Genomic DNA, 17,000 nt, shown 5'->3' on the forward strand with positions numbered 1-17,000 from the left:
ATGGAAACATAATGGATGTTGGACATCCAAATTGAAACAAAATGGATGTTGGACATCCAAATGGAAACATAATGGATGTTGGACATCCAAATTTGTTCAATCTAGATGTTGAACATTCAAATTTGGGGTAATGTAGTAGTAATGTTTGGTTGTCAAACATCCAAACTTGGTCTTACAAGAGATTGGATGACAATGTTCAGAATTGCACACTGAGTGCTAGAGTAGCTACTAAAGTTTGGTTGTCGAACATCCAAACTTGTTCTCATCCACACTTTAGTAGCTACTCTAGCACATGGGAATGCTTTAGGCCAGCCATTTTGGATTGCTAAAGTTATAAGTATCCATGCAAATGAAGAATCTCAAAAAATAATTTCTCTAATTGTGCATTAGTTCAGGACAAGACACAAAAATAGATTTGAAGGGAAGTACAACCCAGAGATGGTAATTGAGACTCATGGCAGGGGAAAAAAAAAGAGAAACAAAAACACTCCAAGCACTAGTCTACTATTGCTACTTGTAGATGTTGATATTTTAGTTTATAACCTTACTCTCACAAAGGCTGGTTACTTTACGGAAGTCTACAGTATCAATTCTCAAGCAAAAAAATCATGCTTTGAATGTTGGGGAGCATTTATCATTTTGACAAAAGTGCCCAAAATTTTGTCATTTTTGGACATGCTTTACTCATGAGTAAAATGTTTTTAAAAAAACCATTAAAAAGTTCTTTTTTGAAAGGAATCTTTAAAAGATGCCAAATGTTTCTCTTTTGAGGAAATATTACTTATTTTACTCACAAACATGTTCCTTTTGGAATCACTTAAGGAAGGTGTTCTTGAGTTCATCAAATGTTAAGAAGTGATTCCCTTTTGGAATCACTTCAACATGGTCTTTTGTGGGTCTTCTCTTTTGAGTGAGTCTCTACATCATAGTCCTCTGTGGGTCTTCTCTTTTGAGTAAGTCTCTACAGCATAGTCTTATATGGGTCTTCTCTTCTCAGTGAGTCACTGAACTTCACTAGCACTTCCGTGGTTGTCTTATCCCTTTTGGGATCACTTAAGAAAGGTTCTCTTGAGTTTATCAAATGTCTAGAAGTGATTTAAACCATATTGTGCATACCAACTCAGTGTTGATGCGAAGAACTCTATTTTCTAGGCTATTGGAGCTCATGCAGCCAAAAATGTGGTTTTGAATGAGAAGACATGAGCATTCAGATCTTCATCATTCTTTTCCTTGAACTTTGGGTATTTTAGTGCCCTTACTACTGGTCAAATTTTTCTAGCTTTCCTTTGGTCTTTTTTTTTTGGTCTTGGCTACCTGCATTGATAGCGCAACTCAACAAATGCCTACGTTTAGATTCTTTTAAAGTGGCCTCTCTCACACTAAATAACTTCTAAAGGTAGGAGACCACTTACAAATGCATTTTGTGACTTGATTATTGTTTCTTAGAGCCTTGAAACCTTAGGTTTCCTAGCATTCCCTTCATGTGTGAAGATTTCTAATACAATAAACTTGTAGTCATGAGCCAAGTGGGTGGTGTTATAGTGTATACAATATAAATGTCATAAATACCATGTTTGTTGTTGGAGTATAATTTTTTTGCTACATATATAATTGATTATGTTATATCTTGAGAGTTTCATCCCACCTTGACTTAAAGGACTTGGGATATCTCACTTTTTTCTTTTATTAAGTGAAGTATGATTGATTGGTTAGTCATGCAAGTGACCTCTAGTCATCACTTCCATTTTTGTTTTGTCTTTACCTCAACTGATGTTTTCACGCACCTAATATATAATGGCAAGCTCTACTGTTGAGACACACTATCTAGATTGTTTTTTACTCTTTCCACAGCCCAAAGCTGCAAAAATGTCCATATGGACTTATTAACTACATTTAATTCTTCTTGTCTTCACAAAGATTGCACATGGCTAAACAAAAAAGAATAGACAAAATCTCCTTCATTCCTTTGTAAAAGGCTAAGAACTATGAGCATGAAAACATTGATAGTTAGATGGAACTGAAAGTATAGCTCTATCCTACACACCTATGATTGCAGAGGGTAGGAAGGGACTCGAAATTGTAGCAAAGAATGGTGTAAGGTAACCTAATTGTTGTTTGGAATGACACTGAAATATATCTATGTGTTGAGATGAAAATGGTGCAAATGTTGATGTAGAATCTACGTATAGCTTAGAATAAATGGATATACCTTGCATCATTGAGTTGCCTCATGTAAGTGCCATCTTGATGGAGCCCTTTGAGGTCGAATTTGACATTATTTTGGCATATCAGTTAAGTAAAGACTTTTTTATTCATTTCAACTCTAAAAACAAATTCATCTTCTATTTTACTCATGTGCTATCTAACATATTCTTAGGTTAACCCCCTCATATCCCGTCATGGCTATCCTATCTAACATATTCTTAGGTTAACCCCCTCACATCCCGTCATGGCTATCCTATCTTACATATTCTTAGATAACCCCCTTATTTCCCATCTTAGCTAACATTGATTATCCCTCTTCTCTTACTAGAGATATAAAGGAATCTTGACTCAATCCTTTAAATCAAATCCATGTGTTGGGATATTTTGCATGCTTGGTTATGAAGGTTCTAACCATTTTCCTAGGCTCTTGAAGCATTAAACCATTCAAGCATACAACTCCCTAAAGCATCATGGGTTTAAAAGGGTAAGTTGACTTCAAGCAAGCTCAATGGAACCTATTGCCAATGTGTGCATGGCATCATCTAAGCAATGCTATACACAAATGTAATAAATTGCTTCTTTTGAGAAACTATGGTGAACACTCAGAGCATCTAATGGTATTATCTGCTCCTATGCATCATCAACACTTGTAGAAGGTATTATTGTGCTCCAAGTCATAATTCAAGATTTTAATATAAGGGATTTTCAAGGGGATTCTCAAAGGATAAGTAGGAAAAATAATTTTACAAATACTCAAGAGCATCTAATGGCATTATCTGCTCCTATGCATCATCAATAATTGTAGAAGGTAGTATTGTGCTCCAAATTATAATTCAAGCTTTTCATGTAAGAACTTTTCAAAGGGATTTGCAAAGAAATTTTTTTTTACAAATAATCATATGATGTATGCAACATGGGATATACGAGATCCATATGTAACCAATTGTGTTTGATTCATCAAGCTCTAGCCAAGTAGTTTATTCATCAAAGTAAGACTGTTAGGCAAGGTATGAAGGAGTAGAAGGAGCTTAATTTAAGGATTTCAATAATTAACACCATGAAAACTCTACGCTTTTCCCTTCTATAAGGTTTTCACATCCCTATTTCCCATCTATTGTATTCAGAGCACCATGTGGAACATTTATTAGTTAAAAGACAACTTACATTTAAACATTTATTTATTGTACGAGGAAAGGATTTCATGGTGAACATGGAGATGGCCTTGTATCAAACTAGTGGAGGTTTGTTTGTTATCATCAAGATATGGTTTATAATGTTGTTGGGAAAACATGAAGATTCAAATTTGAGATAAGTATGCATATCTAACAAATGTTTAGAGCTAGGAACCAATTATTCACATATATTCTTTGCAATAAGATAAGAATAATAAGTCCTACAAACACACAAAAACATTTAATTCATGATGGATGTATGCAATTAAGGGAAGAATATGAGAAAATAATTAATCGTGTGGGAAACAAATCAACTTTTTATTTAACCCCCTTTTCTAAAAAACTTTCTACACCTAAACACTAAAGATGGTGCAATATGAATTTTAGTTGCCAACTACTTATGCCATCACCCTTGTTAAGGGCAGTAGCTCTAAGCTCTAACTAGCATGACCTTGGAGCATAAAACCAAGCAGTAATTCTTTTAGTTTCAAGAAATTCCACCATCCGTCAACATAAATAAGGATATAAAAAGTGGCAATTAAACTACATGTGTACATTCATTGCTATAATAATCCACTACAAGTAGCAAGGCTTGTTTCTTTGCATGTTATATATATATATATATATATATATATATATATATATATATATATATTACAAGAGTGTTCATTTCTTTAATTACACCCCTTATGGAGTGAGGGGGGAGGGTGAGTTGTTCTCTCTCGACTTGAGCTTCCCATAAGTGCTTCCTATAAGTGCGTATATTGCCTTTGGCCATATTTTTATGTCTTCAATTTTTCTTTTTCATGATTTTAATTTACATCAAATTATGAACTCTTTCAAGATCTTTGGTTAGGGTTTTTTAAATGTTCATTTAATTATTGCTCTTTAATATATTAGAAAGTTTACCTTCTCATGCAGGATTGCATGCATGGAGCTCATTAGTGCATTACCATTAACATGAATTTGAAATGATGGATGGGATAGGGATCTCAAAGATAAATATTAAAATTCCACATAATTAATCTTTTAGTTAGACCACTCTTATCTTCACCATAATTTTTGTTGTATCAACTTCCACCATAATATTCTTATTCATATCAACTTTTAATCTATTATTCATGGTTTATCCATTTGTGTATTATCATAGTAATATCACTATCACAAGAAAATGACAATTTGGACCAACCACTTGTGGTAATAACAATCAAGAAATAAACTTGAAACTAGAAAATTGGGAAAGATTAAGGTGGATAGTAATGGATTAGGCTCAACAATAAGGAAATAAGCTTGGAATTAGCAAGTTGGAAAAGGTTAAGGTAGGATAGTAATAACATTTAGAAATAAACTTAAAATAGCAAGCTTAGTCCCAAGGCTATGATGGCCAAGCCTTCTCATCCTTGCCAATCCATAAAGTATTCTTGCCTCCCTGATGTTTGGCAATTTTTTCTTTCCCATTTGCTACGCCCCATAGCCCTTTTCTCATGAGCGCAAACTTAATCTTCATCTGCCATGTATGAAAGTTGTACCCTTCAAACTTATCTATTTTAGTTGTACTAGCCATCATATTGGGTAGGCCTTAGCTCTTGGCTCTGGAAGCCAAAGGGCAATGTCTAAACCCTTACACTGATTTGAGAAGCAAAGCTAGAAGCTAAAAGCCCCCATCACCATAGAGATGCATGTTAGAAGACAAAAACTCTGAAAAAACTTGGCTTTTTACAAGATGATAGTACCATGGCTTTTTGCAAGATGACAGTGCCATGGCTTTTTATCTATATTGAGTTTGTTGTTTTGACTTCTTGCTTTTCTTTTTTGGCTTCAAATGTTTTACATTAGAGGATTCATATGATGAGGGGATGATTAACAAAGTTAATTAGAGATTTTATCCTTCAATGATAGAGGTTTAGTGAGAAAACTCACTGTTTTGGGACAGCCAAAATGCAGAGTATTGGAGGATGAAATTGATGAGCTTCCACAAACCATGAGACCAAGGGGTTAAACCACAATCATTAGCAATGTACTAAGAAGAGTATTAGGCTTTAAATATCTAGATTAGCCATAAAACCTAGAGAGTAATCTTTGTTTAAGTGAAGTGGCTCTTCGGGAGGTGCATAGAGCCGGCCCGCCATCTATAGTCGATCATTCAAGAAACTGAGGCCACCATGCGATTCACAGCAGGCAGGCTGAACACCCCCACGGGTATGAGGATTTAGACAATGGCAGCTCGATGATTACAAATTTCTTTTTCCCCCAAAATTTAGGGCGACAGTTTCGCAGCGAATTCTCGGTGGTTGCGTGCTTCAATGGAGGCATTGGAACTGGCCGCCTCTTCACCTTCTAAGCTAGGAAGAAGCTAGAAGAATCATTGTGAGCAATGGTTGAGTGTGTAGAGTGGAATCTATACTCCACAAGCAAGTGGTTGTGGAGGAGATGTACGCAACAAGGTAGCTATGGCTAGATTAGTGATAACTAATCCTAATTGGAAAGAAGGTGATTAGGAGTAACTAATGCAAGATTAGGATGATAACCTAACTGTGATACCATGTTGACATTAGGGTGGATGGAGAGACACTACGATCATACTCATGATATTTGCATAAACAAGCTAGATGAGAGAGAGATTAATGCGAATCACATCATTAACTAAATGGACAGCATAATGACACAAGAGATGGGATAATGGAGGTTGTTTACCCTTGCATTAGTTGAGAGCCTCTTCTATAGGCTGGTGTGTGATTAGGGTGTCATTAATCCCTAAGAAAAACCCTAATAATATCTTGAAGAGAGCACCCAAAATTCTAGATTGGAATGAAATAAGAGATCGTCTCCCACTTGCTCTAGGCACCTAGAATATGCTCAAAAGATCCTACTAGATACTACTAACCATAGCTTTAAACTTTTTAGCTAAGGCTAAAGTGACCTTTGGATCATATGCCCTTATCCCCAATGTCACATGTATATTTGTATCGTTTTCAACACTATCATCATACATGTGCTGGGTCTACACTCTTAGTCATTTGCTAGACTAACCCCACCTCAGTTTGCCTCTTGGGCTACAATGTTGACTTTGACTTGGGACTTTACAGTAGAAGTGGGAATAGAGTTACAAGTAGAGGTGAGAGTCATGCCCTCTTTACATTGTTTTGAAAGAGTTATTCTAAATCTCGAGAGTTCCTCCTCCTCCTCTTTCTCTTTCTTCTTCTCTTTGATCTCATCATGTTTGCTTTGGCTCAGAGTTGATAATGGCAATAGCCTTGCCAGTACCCGTTTGCTATATGTCCCATCTTGCCACAATGATGACACTTATCTTGGTCTTGCCTTCGCTCCTGGTGCTGATCTATGGAAGAATGCTTGTTCTCCCAATGTAGGTACAATTTTGGAATTGATCCTTTGGCTTTTCTCCATGAGTATGCCTTCAAGCTTTGGGCCGAAAGATTCTTCAAGGTGGCCACCACCAATGGCCTTTGCTCTTCGATAGGATGGCAATGGTATCTTCTTCTTCTATAGCGGAGCCAATACTAGGCATCTTCTTCTCTATAGGGGAGCCAATACTAGCTAATTATTGCTTGATGCTCTTTAATGTATTAACATATGCAAGAAAGTAACCATATATGGTTGAAAAACACATTCTTTGTAAACATACAGTGAGCATATTTCGTTCATATCTTCACATCTACACATAAATGACAAGTAGCAAGGCCAAAATAGGGCTATGAACATTTATGGCTTCATACTTACCATCAAATGAAGCACAATTAGAGAAAGTAACATATCATGAGAAGCCAAGCAAAGAGAAAATTAAGACTATTAAAGGCCAATCAATGGCAACACACCAATACCTATCCGGCCCATCAATGAACATGTGGGCACTGGGCACATTAGTTGTGTGCCTCTCAATTTACAATTACAATTGAGAGAAATTAAACATTTATGTAGTTGAGGACGGAGATCAACCAACGTTGTAATTGTAGGGCAACAACAGTTGTGTGTAGCTCCCTAAAGAAAGACCTTATACTAGTCCTAACCAGATAATGAGAACAATAGTATTAATGAGTAGAGATAGATCTAGCATTTAAGACAACTTGTTTTGCCTTTCTGGAATATCCATTCCTCCCTATGATTTTTATCTTGAACAAGAATTCAAGTATAATTTTATCCAACTCTACTACTGTTCACCCCTGGCACAATACCTGAAGGTGAATGCCTAGTCATTAAAGCCCGACAACTTAAAAGTTATAACTAGTTTAGAGAATTGAATACTAGAGTAAAATGGAAAGGTATGGCACAATATTGGGGTCCCAAAATTATGATGCTCCCTCTCTTCAATCTCGAGGTGATATCCCCTACTACCCCCCCCCCCCCCCTCTTTTGAGGTGATATCTACCTGAATGTGAGAGTTTATAAATACATATACTAACATAGTGATAGACATCGATTAGGTCTAGCAAGTGTAGCGAAGGAGATCTGGAGCAGTCATCCCTAGGCAGGATGGCCTATGCAAGTGCAGAGAGTATAATGTGTCTCAAAGAGTGATGTCAAAAGGCACTTCCAACTTCATATATTGTCAACAATAGGCATTACAGTACACAAACATTAAATGTGTGTCTCAAAGAGTGATGTCAAAAGGTACTTCCAACTTCATATACTGTCAACATCAGGCATTGCAATACACAAACATTAAATTCAATTTATCTCCATATTTAAAGATACGACATCGTACGACATAGGCATGAGGGTATATACAATGGCCAAAGATTCAGACATTACTAACAACAAGGTTTCTCTGTTTCTTTCTCTGCCTAATCTGAAGAAACAAAAAATTCACCTTTTCCAGAAGCATTTGGATCATGTGTTTTTTTCTCAAGAAAGAGACTTCGATTAAGTATGAAAGCTGGAAATCCCCTTCTCACAGAGTGTAAGGTAATCACAACCAGTTAGGGGCACGATGATGCCAAGAGAGTCCAGTGGGATCCCATGATCCCACTCCCTCATGAACAAGACATGCTTTTCTTGTGTTGATCTAGAAGGTCCCGATATATGGGCCCAAGTGGCCATAAGTGTATGAATAGTGTCGTAAATATGGGTGCCCTCAATCGCCTCGGTACATCGAGCCCTCTACACACTTGAGAATATTTCTCGGTCACATGTCACATCGTCTTTGGGAGGTATAATAATGGCCATCTCTCTGTGGATCATGATCATAGTTTCCACGAGTTTCGGAAACGGGGGTGCGGAGCACGGCGGGAAACGGAGTTTCGGAGTTTCGGCCTTCGGGAAGAAACGGGGAAACGGAGTTTCGGTTTTAGGGTTTAATACATACATATATAACTAATAAAAACATTACAAAAGCTTGAAAAATACATCTTTGCTCAAGTTCAATGTCAAAGACTCAAATGATAGATCAGAATGGCGGAAATAAGCGCGCAGAATGGCGGCGAAAAACAGCACGCGGGTTTCTAAACCCTGGAAAAACAGGGCCTTGGAAACGCCGTTTCTGGAAACGGAAACGTTACCGAAACGTTTCCACTTCCACGTTTCGGTGGGCCAGAAACGGCGTTTCTGGAAACTATGATCATGATGGCAGAGTCGTGATCCTTGCCCTCAAAGAAAACCTGTAGTCCAGACTGAGTGAGCCAAGCCATACATGTTGGAATTAGGGTTGCAGGAATGCACACACAACTTCAAGAAGATGAGGAAGCTTGAGCACAACACAGTAGTGTATTATGAGTGCCAAAAATGAAAGATTACAAGCCCTAGAAGATAATGGGCGTATATACAATGCACGGGGGAAAAAACCTCCTAGTGAGGGAAAAAGTGCCCCGGCGGTCCTAAGTGTGTTCACACACATCACTACTATAATATGGTAACAAATCCCCCCTGGAGTGATGCGGTGAACAAGAGCTAGCACTCATGTATAGGGAAGTGTCTAGCTATGTGGACGAATCCACAAAAGGGAGTAAGCCCAAAGCTTTGCGAAAAGCTTCGAACTTCTCACGAGGCAGAGCCTTTGTGAAAAGGTCTGCAAGGTTATCCTGTGTTGGCACATAAGCCAAACTGATCTCTCCTGCAGAGAGTCTCTCCCTGACATAATGGTAGTGCACCTCAATGTGCTTCGTACGAGCATGGAACACTGGGTTCCGCGCAACTGCCAATGCGCTCTGACTGTCAGTGAAGATGGTGGTGGCAGATGGCTGCCCAACACCCAAATCAGCCATAAGGCGTCTGAGCCACACACACTCAACCGTAGCTGTGAAAGCTGCCCTGTACTCAGCTTCACAACTAGAAGTGGCCACAGTAGGCTGCTTCTTGCTCAACCATGATATGCATGAGCTTCCAAGCATGAAGCAAAAACCACTCGTGGACACGCGTGTGTCATAACAACCAGCCCAGTCAGAATCTGAAAAAGCATGTAAATCTGGCGACAATGATCCCCCCTTGGGATAAAACAACCCAAGATGCCGAGTACCACTCAAATAGCGAAAGATACGCTTCACTGCCTGCCAATGCTTAATGCCTGGGCTATGCATAAATCTGCTCACCTGTGAGACTGCAAACTGAATGTCTGGCCTCGTAATGCATACATAAATGAGGCAACCAACAGCTGTCTGATAGAGTGTGACATCAAAGTGATCTCCAGCATCATGAAGACTCAACTTCAAACCTGTCTCCATTGGAGTAGCAATAGGCTTGCAGTCTTCAAGGCCAAATCTCTGCAACAATGTTTCAATATACTTTGTCTGACACAAAGCAATACCTCCATCACACTGCTTAAATTGTATCCCCAAATAATGATGCAAATGCCCCAAATCTGACATCTCAAAAGAGGCATTCAAATCAGCCTTAAAATCAGCAATATGACTCTCATTTGGTCCTGTGAGCAGCATGTCATCGACATAGAGAGCAATGATTAGATGTACACCATCCACACGTTTAGCATACAAAGTGCTTTCTGTTGGACTATTCTGAAACCCATGTGCAGTCAAATATGCATGTATTTTTTCATACCAAGCTCGTGGAGCTTGCTTTAAACCATATAAAGCCTTTTTTAACCTGCACACTTTGTTTTCCTGCCCTCTTTGAACAAAACCACGAGGCTGCGATACATACACCTCCTCATGCAAATCTCCATTTAAGAACGCAGTCTTTATGTCCAGCTGATGTACATTCCAACCATTATGAGCTGCTAATGCACAGATGCTACGAACAGTGGTCATACGACATGTGGGAGCAAAAGTCTCATCAAAATCAATGCCCTTCTCTTGAGCATAACCTTTTGCAACAAGCCTAGCCTTATGGCGATCCACTGTGCCATCAGGCTTACGCTTCAATTTGTATACCCACTTAGTGCCAATGGCCTTCTTGCCAGGGGGCAAGTCACATAAAGACCATGTACCATTCTTCATAATAGCATCGTATTCTGCTTGCATAGCAGCCATCCAATTTTCTGAACTTTGTGCCTCATCAAATGAAACAGGCTCACTTTCATCGCACATACTAGAAACAGCCAATGCATAACAATCTGACGCATAAGAGGCACCATGAGAGCCAGAACGAGTGCGACTAGACAAAGGGGCATCCAACTTGCTGTCACGCAAAGTCTGCACCAGCCATCTAGGCATGTTTTTAGAGCCCTCAATCTCTTGTCTCTCATCCTCAAGTGCATCATGCACATCTGCATCAGATATAGGCTGATCTGTGCCATCATTTAAAACCTGCATAGGCTGAAAAACTGCCTCATGAGGTATTGCACTTGACTGTGCACCACTGAAAAGAGGCAACAATGTATCATAGACATCACGTGAGCTGATATCTGTCTCCTTAGTACATGAAACCAAGGGCTGAACTGCATCTTCCACAAATACAACATCACGGCTAACCAAAATGCGCTTTGTCTGTGGATGATACAAACGATAGCCTTTGCTCTCAGCACTATATCCAACAAAAATACATTTGACAGCTTTGTCATCCAGTTTTCTGCGATGTTGCACAGGCACTAATGCATATGCCAGGCAACCAAAAACACGTAAATGGCCAACAGATGGCTTGCGGCCATGCCAAGCCTCATATGGAGTGACAACCTGTAATGCTTTGGTGGGACACCTGTTTAGTACATAAGTGGCACACATGACAGCCTCAAGCCAAAAACCATGTGGTAGACTTTGACTCTTAACCATACATCTTGCCATTTCCATGAGAGACCTGTTTTTTCTCTCAGCCACACCATTTTGCTGTGGTGTATACGGCACTGTACATTGGTGTTTTATCCCACGCTTAGCCAGAAATGCATTAAATTCTGAAGACATATACTCCCCCCCTCGATCTGAACGGAGGGTGCCCATCTTACTTTGTGACACATTTTCAGCCATGACCAAAAACTGTTTGAAGCACAAAAACACTTCGGACTTTGCCTTCAAAGGATATACCCATGCATGCCTGGTAAAATCATCAATGAAAGTCACGAAGTAAAGGTAGTTTCCAAATGATGGAGTTTGCATGGGACCACAAACATCACTGTGAACAAGCTGCAATCTGCGTTCAGCTCTCACTGATCCATCTTTGGGAAAGGAAGCACGCTGCATTTTACCCAATATGCAGCCCTCACAAACATGCTTGACAGGTGCCTCAAGCTTAGGCAAAGAAGACACCATTTCAGATTTCTGCAGGCGCAGCAAACTTGCAAAATTCAGATGACCAAAACGTGCATGCCACAGTTTTGCATTTGAAATAGCCTGCGTATCCATAATAGCACATGCTGAATCCTCTACACATTTGCCATCCATATTGAGCTTATACAGCCCTCGACATAGTGAACCAGATGCTACAATGATGTCACCACAAGAGAGATCATGAACAGTACATCTGTCATCCACAAATTTTATAACCAAACCTGTTTTGGCAAATGCGGAGACTGACAGCAGATTCTTTTTGATCCCTGGCACATACAATGCATCAAAAAGTGTAAAGGTGTTGCCATTTGCAACATTCAGCACAATCTGTCCAACTCCTTCAACGGGATAAGAGGAGTTATTGGCACAAGTGACAGTATTCCCTGTGGGAGCAGACTCAAGGAAGGTGAATAAACTGCGCTGCGAGGTGATATGCTTAGTGGCACCACTGTCAAAGTACCATACATCTGAATCTACTGCAGACATACATGTGTCATGCAAAGATGGGTCATAACTGCACTGCGCATTGAATGCCCATTCTGTATCTAGCACAACATTAGCAGATTCATTGTTAGAAGGAGAGGCATCTGCAACAACAGCCATACCAGCCTCTTTCTTCTTAGCCTCTTTCGCAGCCAGCTTAGGACACGCTTTGATGACATGATCATTTCCCTTACAGTACTTGCAAAATGTCTTCTGTTTGTCACCCTTCTTCTCATCTTTGTCTTCCTTCTTTGGTTGCGCAGCATTTGCAGATTTCTGCTTACTAGAAGAAAAGCCAGCTTTACCTTTCCCGCTTCTCTGACTAGCAACAAAAGCTTGATCTGCGACACGCATAATATTCCTGTTTTGCCTTGACTGGTCTTCTTGCAGCAAAACAGAAACTAACTCCTCAAATGATAAGGCATTGGGATTGCCTTTCATCATCAAGCGAAGAGTGGAAGCAAAACCCTGATAAGAATCTGGTAAACCATTCAAAACAGTCTGCACAAGTGAACTGTCTGACAGGATTTCATCTGCAGAAATGAGCTGCTCTTTGAAATCCTTGATCTTTGTCAAAAAGCTATCCATAGAATCACCTTCGTTCATATGCTCACTCTCCAACTGTTTTCGGAGGTAAGCAACACGAGCCTCATTTCTTGCCTGATACAATGTGGCAAGTACATCCCAAGCATCCTTAGAAGTCCTGCAAGAGCGAATATGTGGGATAATGGTACGTTTGACAGACAGCGCAATCAAGGCATGAGCCTGCGCATCTCTACCATCCCACCGAATCTGCTCTGCTGAAAGTGGTGGTTCTCGAACAGCTGCTACAGCACTTGTGCCTGCACCATCATCAACAGTACCTGTTTCTGATGTGTTTGCAGCATTCCCAGCCACAATAGGACGTGCATCAATACCCTGCACAATATTCCATAACCCCTTTGCTACCAATACATGTCGCATCATATATGCCCACAATGGATAGTTGGTGCCATCCAACTTATCCTCAGCAGCCAACATGCGGAATACATCATTGTTGTCAGCCATGGCCAATGACTGTACTACTAGATGTAAATGCTGTCTGTAAGAGGTAAACCTGTATAAAATCGACCTGTGCTATGTAGCACAGCCCAAAACAGACGAATGGGCACCTGTCCTGCAGATTTTAATCTTGACAGAAAATCTGCACAGTAGGACGATTTTGCCTGCGCAGTACTTGGAATGCAAAAACGGAGGGCGAAATGACCTCAGATCAAAATTCTGAAATGACTGAGCCCTACGGGCTCTCCCACGGCATATACTAACTTGCAGACGCTCGTGAAACCTCGTCGCAATCGGAGGAGATGAAGCGGCAGGTGCCGGTGATGCTGCCCGGGAGGAGGAAGCCTGCTCTGATACCAATTGTTGGAATTAGGGTTGCAGGAATGCACACACAACTTCAAGAAGATGAGGAAGCTTGAGCACAACACAGTAGTGTATTATGAGTGCCAAAAATGAAAGATTACAAGCCCTAGAAGATAATGGGCGTATATACAATGCACGGGGGAAAAAACCTCCTAGTGAGGGAAAAAGTGCCCCGGCGGTCCTAAGTGTGTTCACACACATCACTACTATAATATGGTAACAATACAGCCCTAATAAGTAATGTATATGTAAAAGCTGAGCTATGGTGCTCCATACCCTATGCCAACTCTGCAACCCTAGAGACAGTTGTACATTCTCAGACACAATCGAGCACCTACGGCAAGTTGGATCCACACCAAAGTAGCTCTCCAAAGAGACCACTGTGTAGCAGTAACTAGAGAAAACCGGGATATATGGCTTCTCTTGTAAGATTGCCAAAGTTCATGCCAAATCCCCTTTTGGATCAATGGAGTAATCCCAATGCAGAATCATCTAAATCTGTCTGAATAATGATAGCCCGGCATTCCTCTGAGTGTGAAGAAAGGCAAGCTCTTCAAGTGATTAGTTACACCACCAAGAACCTTAGTCACAAACTCATAGGGGGAGGGTCAAGACAAGTGTCTCCCTGCTGCTGCTGAGCGGCAACCCACAACTCTCACAGGGTAGAAAACAACTCCAAAGATGTACTTCTAGGTGTCACATCTCATCCATCTTCATTATGAGGTGCTATTCTATAATCTGCCTCTATGAAGATGAAACATATGAAGATCTGAGAGAGGAAGTTCTTCCATGGCCCAATGCCTCGAAGAAAGCCTCTGACCACTATCTTGCAAAGAAAGGCTCTGCACTGGATATATGGATCTATAATATTAAGCCCTCCTTCCTGTCTGGGACGAATGATAGTCTCCCATGCAACTCTGGCTCAAGTATCTACAGTGCCATCCAAATCTAACCACTAGCTTGCAAAGCAAGACTCTACGTTTGATATTTGGATCTATAATATTGAGCCATCCTTCATGTCTGGGACGGATGATAGCCTCCCATGCAACTATTGCTCAAGTATCTATTATGCCACCCAAGCCTATGAGCACTAGCTTGCAAACCAAGACTCTACAGTGCCATCCAAATCTAACCACTAGCTTGCAAAGCAAGACTCTACATTGGATATTTGGATCTATAATATTGAGCCATCCTTCATGTCTGGGACGAATGATAGCCTCCCATGCAACGATTGCTCAAGTATCTATTATGCCACCCAAGCCTATGAGCACTAGCTTGCAAGCCAAGACTCTACAGTGGATATTTGGATCTATAATATTGAGCCCTCCTTCATGTCTGGGCCGAATGATAGTCTCCCATGCAACTCTAGCTCGAGTATCTATTGTGCCACCCAAACCTAACCAAAGAAAATTATGGATCAGTCTCTGCAGCTAACCAAGCTAACCAATCCTCATGAGAAACCCACATGAGAAGATATACTAGGCTCAGGCAAGCAGTAGTTGGTTAATCATCAAGGTTCTAGAGGCTAAGTCCAGAGCTCCAATTAAGCTATTATTTCCTTACGCGAATTGGTGCAAATTGTTGTGTAGGGGGGATACATCGATCTCAACATGACATCCCACAAGTATCTCGCAGTGTTGACTCTCTCAATAATCCAAGTTATGTACCCCAATTGACTCTCACCGAGTCAATAACCCAAAAACCAACAAATTTTAGCCAGTTGAGAAGACATTGTGTGGCTAAACAGAAATCCTCCAAAGGCAATACATAGCAGTGTCATCTGCAAGCTAAGCCTCTCTGCGTAAAGGTCGACTCAAGCCAGATACCCTGGCAAAGGACCGAATATAAATATTCATAACCTCAGCCACAATGAGATATAGCAAGGATCCATCTGGATCCAAAATGATTCCTGTGCATGGTATCGATACTCAGCATTCTATGCCGCCCGCCCTCATCCTGACCTGCCTTCAAACCCTTCTTCTCACCTTCCAGTTCGCTCCCTCCTCTCTGCCAGCCCACATCCATCACTTGCTATCTGCTTGTGGCCCCTGCCTCACACCCTCTTGCCAACCTATTCTCACCCTTCCTATTGCCCCTCCCTTTCTCGTCTCCTTGCATGCGTCAATGTATAGAAAATTTTATCGTGTTCAAGCCGGCCTTCCATCCTGATTGGCTGGGCGAACTATCAGCTAATCTCAAGATGAGCTCCAAGTCCTTCAGCATGATATTGAACAGGAAACACATCAAACCATCATTGGCTAGATTTATGGCTCTCATCATGCCCGCTCACAGGATTGGATTATGGCAGCTCTCCCCACTAAGCTGACTGAGCATTTCCAGGATACTCGTCTACTTGTTAGAGGCTTCTTCCAAGGAGACTTTCATTCTCCGGAAGCCACATCCCAACCGCAAGCCTGCAACCCTCTTCCTCTTGGTCAAAAGAAAATCTTCCTCTCCAAATATCGTATAGATTTTGATCTTGTAGCGAAGGACCAGTGGCTCACCCCCATCTCACTCCCCTTTTGCAAGTTGCTAAGATCTGTAGGTGTTGCTTTTGGTCAGGTTTTGGAGATCCCTGCCCTCCCAAGACTACCCTCATCTGCCTCAGTAGAAGCGGTGACGGGGTGCCAAGAGTTATTATCCTTCTCTCTGATCCTTCCATTTCAGATGACCATACTATGTTGCAAAGACCAAATGCTTCACATTCCACATAGGATGGAGACTGCCCACAAACTGGACCAGTACCGATTCTGTTGACACTTTGCTAGGCTAGACACAGGAGGCATGCTAGGAGATGGTGTGGACGTGCTCAGCAGATGTCGTCTCCGTCCTGCATTGGGACTACTCTAGCACCCCAACAGCCAGCCCAGTGTTGGGTGACAGTTAGGGGCGGCAAGCATCCCAGAACCCCACCCCCTGCCCCAGACGTGGAGAGTCCCAACCCTTATACCTCTCTCACCAACCCTAACATGGACTCCTCTCACAAGTGGGCCTTGGCCCAAATGTGCAGCACCCCAACCCTTATGCATCTCTCGTCGATCATCTTGATGCAATGATGCAGATTCCTCAC

Source organism: Cibotium barometz, chromosome 3, assembly GCF_041138505.1.
Source record: "Cibotium barometz isolate CiBa-2024 chromosome 3, ASM4113850v1, whole genome shotgun sequence".
Taxonomy (NCBI): Eukaryota; Viridiplantae; Streptophyta; class Polypodiopsida; order Cyatheales; family Cibotiaceae; genus Cibotium; species Cibotium barometz.